Source organism: Symphalangus syndactylus, chromosome 2 (assembly GCF_028878055.3).
Source record: "Symphalangus syndactylus isolate Jambi chromosome 2, NHGRI_mSymSyn1-v2.1_pri, whole genome shotgun sequence".
NCBI classification, from domain to species: Eukaryota; Metazoa; Chordata; class Mammalia; order Primates; family Hylobatidae; genus Symphalangus; species Symphalangus syndactylus.
In genome coordinates, this window is record NC_072424.2 from 89,514,398 (window position 1) to 89,522,592 (window position 8,195).

Below are 8,195 nucleotides of genomic sequence, written 5' to 3' on the forward strand. Positions count from 1 at the left end.
GAATCCAGGAGGCGGAGGTTGCAGTGAGCTGAGATCGCACCACTGCACTCCAGGCTGGGTGACAGAGGAAGACTCCATTCAGCAGCTGGAGAAAGTCCCTGTTAATGGCTAGGATGCCCTCTACAGGGCATCACCATCCCACCCTGGTCCCATCCCACCCATGGGGGAGTTTATCTGAATCTTGGAAGGGTAAGGGGAGGTACTTGAGATAGTTGCATTTATCAAAAGAGGGCATGAGAATCAAGGTGGGGCATCCTGAAGTTTGGCCAGCCCAGGAAGAGGGCACTGGACACCATTCCACGTGGAGACATTCTGACAAGGATGAGGTAGGGGACAGGAATAAAGCTAGTGGGAGTTTTCAGTATATTTTCTGAACAGCTTCATCTACAAAACCAGGGGCTTGCCCTGAAAAACAGTCCCTCATGCCCTGTAAATCTGTGATCTTCTGGGACTCTCTGCTGGAGGTCAGGATCATCAAACCCAACAGGGTGGCACTCCTTGAAGTGCTGGTGTGAAGGCCCAGGCCCTGCAGCCTCAAATCAAGTAGGAGAAGAGCTGTGAGCTGGGAACACTCACCTGGTGTGACGGGAGTCAGGTCCCCAGATCCCCATTCCAGCTTCATGGCTGTTCCCAGCTCACAAGTCCCTGTTGTATCAGGGACTTGCTTTCTCGGCAGTTGAGTCATGCCAAGTCTGCCTGACCTGCCTGGTTGGCTTCTCCAACAGCTGAAGGCCCCATGCTGAGGCTGCCCTGCTGCCCTGCCTGGAGGGGAGGATCTGCAGCCGTGCCCTGGAGTATCTGCTCACCAGCCCCCTTCTGTGTCCCTCCTCGCCAGCAGGGGCAGACTGTGAGATGGTTGACAGGGATGCCCAGAACAGAGTTGAGGGCAGGAGCCTTCCATGGCTGGGCCACTGGGGCTGGGGCAAGAGGGGCTGAGAAGGAACCCTAAGTATGCTATGCAATTGTTCTGCTGCCAGAAGTTTCCAGCAGGAGGCAAATGAGAGGACAAAAGGGCATATATGACTGAATGCTCTATTCCCCCACATTCATAGTTGGAATCCTAACCCCCTGTGTGATGGTATTAGGAGGTGGGGCCTTTGGGAGGTGATTAGGTCATGAGAACAGAGCCCTTACGAATGGGAGCAGTGCCCCTATAAAAGAGACCCCAGAGAGCTCCCTCTTCCCTTCCACCAGGTGAGGACACAGAAAGAAGGCACCATCTCTGAACCAGGAAGCAGGCCCACACCAGACACCAAACCTGCCGGTGCCTTGATCTTGGACTGCCCAGCCTCCAGAGCTGTAAGAAATAAATTTCTAGCTGGGTATGATGGCTCACACCTATAATCCCAGCTACTTGTGAGGCTGAGGCAGGGGGATCACTTTAGGTCAGGAGTTTGAGACCAGCCTGGGCAACACAGTGAGACCCCAACTCTAAAAAGGTAAAAACAGGCCGGGCATGGTGGCTTACACCTGTAATCCCAGCACTTTGGGAGGCCGAGGTGGGTGGATCATCTGAGGTTAGGAGTTCAAGACCAGCCTGGCCAATGTGGTGAAACCCCATCTCTACTAAAAATACAAAAAATTAGCCAGGTGTGGTAGCACATACCTGTAATCCTGGCTACTCGGGAGGCTGAGGCAGGAGAATTGCTTGAACCTGGGAAACAGAGGTTGCAGTGAGCCAAGATTGCTCCACTGCACTCTAGCCTGGGCAACGAAGCGAGAATTCTGTTTCAAAAAAAAAAAAAAGATAACAACAACAACAAAAAATTCTGTTGTTTATAAGCCACCCAGTCTACAATATTTTTGTTATAGCAGCTGAATGGACTAAGACATGTTCAATGAGAAATTCATGACCTTCTGCCTGAGAAAGCCTTATTCAGTAAGTCTGGGAGGGGCTGAGAAACCTGCATTTTTCTTCTTTTGTTTTTCATGTCAGACAGGTAATGTGCGGACTTGGTAACAAGGTTCAAGGGTGACGAATCTCACACATATGCATAAACATCCAATTGTCATGTTTAAGAACTAAAGGATCAAAACCTGCATTTTAAAAGATTCTCTTAGGCCGGATGTGGTGGCTCGTGCCTGTAATCCCAGCAGTTTGGGAGGCCGAGAGGGGCGGATCACCTGAAGTCAGAAGTTCGAGACCAGCCTGGCCAACATGGCGAAACCCCATCTCTACTAAAAATACAAAAATTAGCTGAGCGTGGTGACATTTGCCTGTAATCCCAGCTACTCGGGAGGCTGAAGCAGGAGAATCGCTTGAACACGGGAGGCGGAGGTTGCAGTGAGCCCAGATTGCGCCACTGTACTCTAGCCTGGGCGACAGAGCAAGACTCTACCTCAAAAAAAAAAAAAAAAAAAAAAAATTAATGAAAGATTCTGTTAGGTCATGCACAGGCAGATTTGAGAATGGTGATTTTAGGTTAACCTGGTTGGGGTTTGTTCAGAAAGCTTGAGAAGGGTCAGAGGTCATTGTGATAAAGCAGACTTTGCTTCAGCTGTTAGGAGTTTCCCTCCCTGGGATAAGGGGCAAGGGCTTGATCCACCTTGTGACCTAGAACCTCAAAACCAGCCCCTTTGTACAGAAGGACAGTCAAATGTTGAGCCAGGCTGGAAGTGTAGCTTGAACAGCATCCCTAGGGCTGAGCCCCAGGCACAGGGCCCAGGAGGAGCTGCCAGGCCCACATCTGCAGTCAAGATTCTCACTGGGAAATTCTTACATGTTTGCAAAACGCAGCTAATGTTTCACGCGCCGTCTGCATGAGCAGCTGCTTTCTATTCTTGACGTGGGCCATAGGATCTCAAACCGGAGTGGACGTGTGTCCACATGTAATATAGACACACCCTCTCCTGGTAAGTCTGAAGCAGGGTATGTCTGTAACTTCAGCTAAGGTAGGGCTCTGATGGTTCCCTGATCAATCGTGGAAGTCTAAATCAGGCCTTCCGTGTGTACTAGCCAGTTTCAGCAATAGGCGTGAGTGCTTTAATTTTAGACAAGAGCGATCCTAACACTTACAGCAAAGAGCCTTCCCACCAGGCTAAAAGTTCCAGAAAGTTTTATATTACAGCACCAAATCCAGTGTTATGGTTCCAATCAATTCAGGAAATAAAAAGTCTACAATTTATTTGGGTCTCTAAGACTCAGAACTCCTGGCCAAAAATGTGCCCTTTGATCTTCATCCCTTTAATCTGAAGTATTCTCTAAATGCATTTCCATTTTAATGAACAATGCCTTCTACTGGCACAATTCTCTTTATTGAAGAAACTCAGCTTGTGTTTCAGGATTCCAATCCTTGGATTAAATTCAGTGTCATATATCAGTCCTAATGTGTGCCAGGTTCCTACCCTCAGTGAGCTTAGTGGCAAGGAGCAAAACTCAAGGACGTTTACTAACAACTGCAGCCAGCAGTGCTGTGCAGTGACTGCCTTCAAAAGACCAGAGCTAGGAGCAGGGAGTTCTCAGAGGGTGGCCATCACTAGACATTTGAGTTGGGTCTCAAAGAATGGATAAGCTTTTAAGAAGAGGAGAGAGGGAAAAAGAACAGTCCAGGCAGGAGGAAAGAAGAGAGCAGTCCAGAGCATGCTTGTGGAGTTGTGGGTAACTCAGTGTAGCCAGGAGATAAGGCAGGGGTGATGGTGGAGGTGATGGGACAGATGAGCCTGGCCAGAGAGTGGAGCCAGACTGTAGTGGACCAAACTCCCTCGGATTTGCTCAAGTAAAGAGCTGATGTACACAATGCTTCAGAGGAATCTCACAGAAATGGTGTGGGGTAGAGCAATTGGACCTCCAGATGCTAGAGCATGGACAGTAGCTATTCCCAGTCACTCTCTCTGGTGGCCCATGGTTTCTTGCCACTGCTTCTCTCTGCACGCTGTGTCATCTGATCACCCATAGGGCAACTCTGGCCCTGACTTAAGCCAATCTGTAGGCCAAGCATCTGTCACCACAGTCTCTTGATTCTTGGATCCAACTGGACAGAGACAATTTGATTAGCCAGTGGCCAATGGACTGTCTGTCCCCTGGTCAGGTGTCTACCCCTCGAATATCAGTTGTTCTGGTCGGGGGCAGGGTGGGGGTGTTATACAGTGAAAACATAACCTACTGTGCTCACCCTTCAATAGAGGGGATAGTGTGTGTGGAAGTTGAAAGAAAGAGGCGTGGCTGGGCGGGTCCTCCAAACTGGTCTCCTTCCACGACAGTGGGGGTCAGTGGGAACTACCACATTTTTTGAGGAGGAAGATAACATCATTAAAGCTGTAATTCTGGAAGATTACTTTCTACCATGTGACGGATAAGACTGAAGGGGAAGGAGAAGTTGCCAACACGTATCAAACATCTACCACGTACCATATACCTGGCACATGTATCTACTGTGTACCTAGCTCCTATGATGCTAGATACTGTTTGCATATTACTTTTTCTAGTTTTCACAAGAGCCCATTTTATTTATGAGAAAACTGTAATCTCAGTGCCTTGGGAGGTTCAGGTGGGAGGATTACTTGAGTCCAGAAGTTTGAGACCTGCCTGGACCAAGAAAAACACACACACACACACACACACACATACACACAAAATTAGCTGGGTGTGGTGGTGCATGCCTGTAGTCCTAGCCCCTAGAGAGGCTGAGGTGGAAGGACGGCTTGAGCCTAGGAGTTTGAGGTTACAGTGATGAGCTATGATTGTACCACTTTATTCCACCCTGGGTGACAGAGCAACCCTGTCTCTTTAAAAAATTAATAAATAGCCCAGGTGTGGTGGCTCAAGCCTGTAATCCCAGCACTTTGGGAAGCCGAGGTGGGTGGATCGCCTGAGGTCAGGAGTTCGAGACCAGCCTGGCCAACATAGTGAAACCCCGTCTTTACTAAAAATACAAAAAATTAGCCAGGCGTGGTGGCGGCGCCTGTAATCCCAGCTACTCGGGAGGCTGAGGCAGGGGAATCACTCGAACCAGGCAGGCAGAGGTTGCAGTGAGCTGAGATCACACGCCATTGTACTCCAGCCTGGGCAACAAGAGTGAAACTCCATCTCAAAAAAAAAAAAAAAAAAAAATTGATAAATAAAAAATAAAAGAAACCAGGAGGGAAAGTGAAGTAACTTGCTCAAAGTCACACAGCTAGTTAGTCAATGGTAGAATTGTGATTTGAACTTAAAAGCTGTCCAGACTTGAAATCCACACCAAGCCCAAAATCTACCGGGATAGCCCCGTGTGCCTCTCTGCAGGTGCCTCATGTGCTGTGAGTTTGGACTGAGCTTGTCATCTTCTGCCTGTTTTCTATTCCTTTTCCGTATCACCATCCTCCCAGTCACCTAAGCCCAAATCTCTCTAAATCTCAGTCTCCTTGTCTGTAGAATAGAGATAATAATAATGTATCCCAAAGGTTGTTGTGAGAATTAACTTAGAGGATTCTCATGAAGTGCTTAGCACCATGCATGGTGCTGTGGTGTTGCCAGCTGTCCCCAACCTTTTTGGCACCAGCAGCAGTTTCGTGGAAGACAATTTTTCCATAGCCTGGTGGTGGGCATGGGGGGTGGGGGGAGGGTTTTGGGATGAAACCACTCCACCTCAGATCATCAGGCATTAGCTTCTCATAAGGAGCCTGCAACCTAGATCCCTTGCATGCACAGTTCACAATAGGATTCGGACTCCTATGAGAATCTAAATGCCACTGCTGATCTGACAGGAGGAGGAGCTCAGGCGGTAATGCTCACCCACCCGCTGCTCACCTCCTGCTGGGCAGCCCGGTTCCTAACAGGACACGGATTGATACCAGTCCACAACCCAAGGGTTGGAGACCCCTGGTGTCTGCAGAATTGACAGAAAGAGCAACTTATTGGCTGTGGGGAACCACAAGAGTATGACTTGGCGTTTTATTTATCTAATACAGGAGCTGGCAAACTTTTCCTAAAAAGGGCCAGATAGTAAGTATTTTCGGCATTGTAGGTCATACAGTCTCTGTTGCAACTACTAACCTTTACCATTGTTGGGCAAAACCAGCCATGGACAAGACATAAATGAATGAGTGTGCTGTGTTCCAAGAAAACGTTATATACAAAAACAAGCAGGGGCCGACTGGACCCAAGGGTTGTCTTTTGCTGCCTCATGGTCTTTGCCCTGCCTTATCTCATGAGGGCGAGGCCATGTCTGTTTAGTTCATCAATTTTTCTCCAGGGTCTAGTGCAGTGCCTGGCCCATAGTAGACATTCCATGAATATTTATTAAAGGAATGATTAAATGAGAGAAAGCAAACAAGCAAGAACAAAAGAAAGATTGAGAAGAGACGAAACTTCAGGATCACCTGGATATCTGTTACAGGGTTCTGTGTAGGAAATAGAAACCACGCTAGAGTTTTTAAGCAAAAAAGAATATAATGTGAAGAATTGCAAACTTGTTGGAAAGGCTGGAAGAGAGGGCTCTAGGCTGGGCCTCTAAGGATGGCTCCCAGAATGTGGTAAAATCAATCTGCCAGGGGAGCTATCACCTCTGCCACAATCAGGAAGGAGGACTCAGGAGGCTGCCATTGGGACTGTTGACTGCAAGAACATCATGGCTGCAAGACAAGGCCAGAAAGTGGTCAGCAAGCCAGGAACAGCGTGAATTACTGCCACCACCGCATTTGCTAGGCAGAGGAACCTAGCCACTGCCACGTCCACAAGATTCTTGATGCCCATGAAGCTGGAGAGTGGCTATCAGTAGCTCCATGATCTTGCTTTGCAGCAGAAAGTAGCCAAAAGCTGCAAGACATTGGTCTCTGCCTTCCAAGCTTTGTGCAAATATGTCTAATTGGTGTAGCTTAACTCACAATCACGATCCTAATGAAAAGAGACTCTGGGCAATGTAATTTTTAGCTTCCTAGACTCTGCAGCACCAGGAGGCATCCTAGAAAGATGTGGGAATGGATTCATGCAACATTTAGCATAGAGTATACATTCTAGTGATTGATTGCTACAAAGTAAACTATCCCAAGGCTTAATGGCTTAAAGCCACAGTCATTTGTTTTGTTCAGAAATTTGAAATTTGGTCAGAGCTGGGTGGGTCCAGCTTGTCTCTACTTAATGATGAGTCAGCTGGGGTAGTTCAACATGGGCACCACCGTGTGAGCAAGTCCACGCACACATGGGAGCCCAAGTGGAGAGGAACCAAAGCCCCTATCAGTAGCCCCAGCTGAGCTCCTGAGGTCAACAGCTGGCATCAACGTAGCAGCGTGTTGATGCCGAGCCATTGTGAAATGCAAGAGCCATTGTGATAGCGGCTCCTCCGGCCACACCCGAGCTGCGCTAGCTGATGCCGCGTGGAACAGGGGTGAGCTGGCCTTGATGAGTCCTGCTCAGATTGCAGACTCGTGATCAAAATAAATGACTGTTTCTATTTCTGCCACGAAGCTTTGGAGTGGTTTGTTATGTAGTGAGAGATCACCAGTACGTGCAGGTTGTGCTGAATGGGAAGGAGGCAGGGGAACAGATGGGACAATCGACAAGAAATGAAGCCGCCAAAGCCAGAGAGGGGTAATGGCTGCCCTGAATGTAAGCTAGGTCCACCTGCCCCTGCACCCCAACATTCAGCCTTACCAGCTTTCTAACTTGGATGCTTCCCGAAAATCAACCAAGTGTGGTTTGGGTTGTATCTGCCCAGGTAGCAGGTCAAAGCTTGGGCTGAATGCTGGAAGAGCCCTATAATCTTATAGGTACTGCTGCATGGAGACTCTGTCTCTCCCAGAAACTGCCCCTCAGCAATTTCTGATCATGGCGGAAGATTTAGATTTTGAAATGGCAAACTGTCATGAAAAGGCAAGACTGACCTATGGTGGTTGTGATTTTTACACAGGGTTCCAGGAGAGTTCAGGTGATTTCAAACAACAGGGTTGTCACATATAGTTGTGCCAGTTGTGTACTGCACAATTCTAGGGGGCACCATTCACATTCTAGTCATTATCCTTTTGCATATTTATTACAACAATTTCCTGGCAGATGGCAGCAAAGTGTCTTGAGGCAGGGTAGCTTTTTCGATTTGCATAAAGGCGATTTATAGCAAGTGACAGGAGGCATAGGTACAAAACTAGTATCTAATAAATCTTCAGCCAGTAGCAGCGGTTGGGGATAGAGATGGAAGGAGTGGGGACGAGTATTAGGATTAGGGAAGGTCCTTTTGCTTAACCAGAATGGGCACCCAACAGATAAGAAGTGTTGAGTGTGGGGT

At 48.1% G+C, this 8,195-nt stretch overlaps 1 non-coding gene across 1 annotated transcript; it reads right to left on the minus strand.

Moving 5' to 3' along the window:
- Nucleotides 1-1,930: 1,930 nt before the first annotated feature.
- On the minus strand, nt 1,931-2,031 carry LOC129478190 (small nucleolar RNA U13). The gene has a single exon (XR_008656344.1). It is a non-coding gene; the product is annotated as a small nucleolar RNA U13 (small nucleolar RNA).
- Between the last annotated feature and the right edge of the window lie 6,164 nt (nt 2,032-8,195).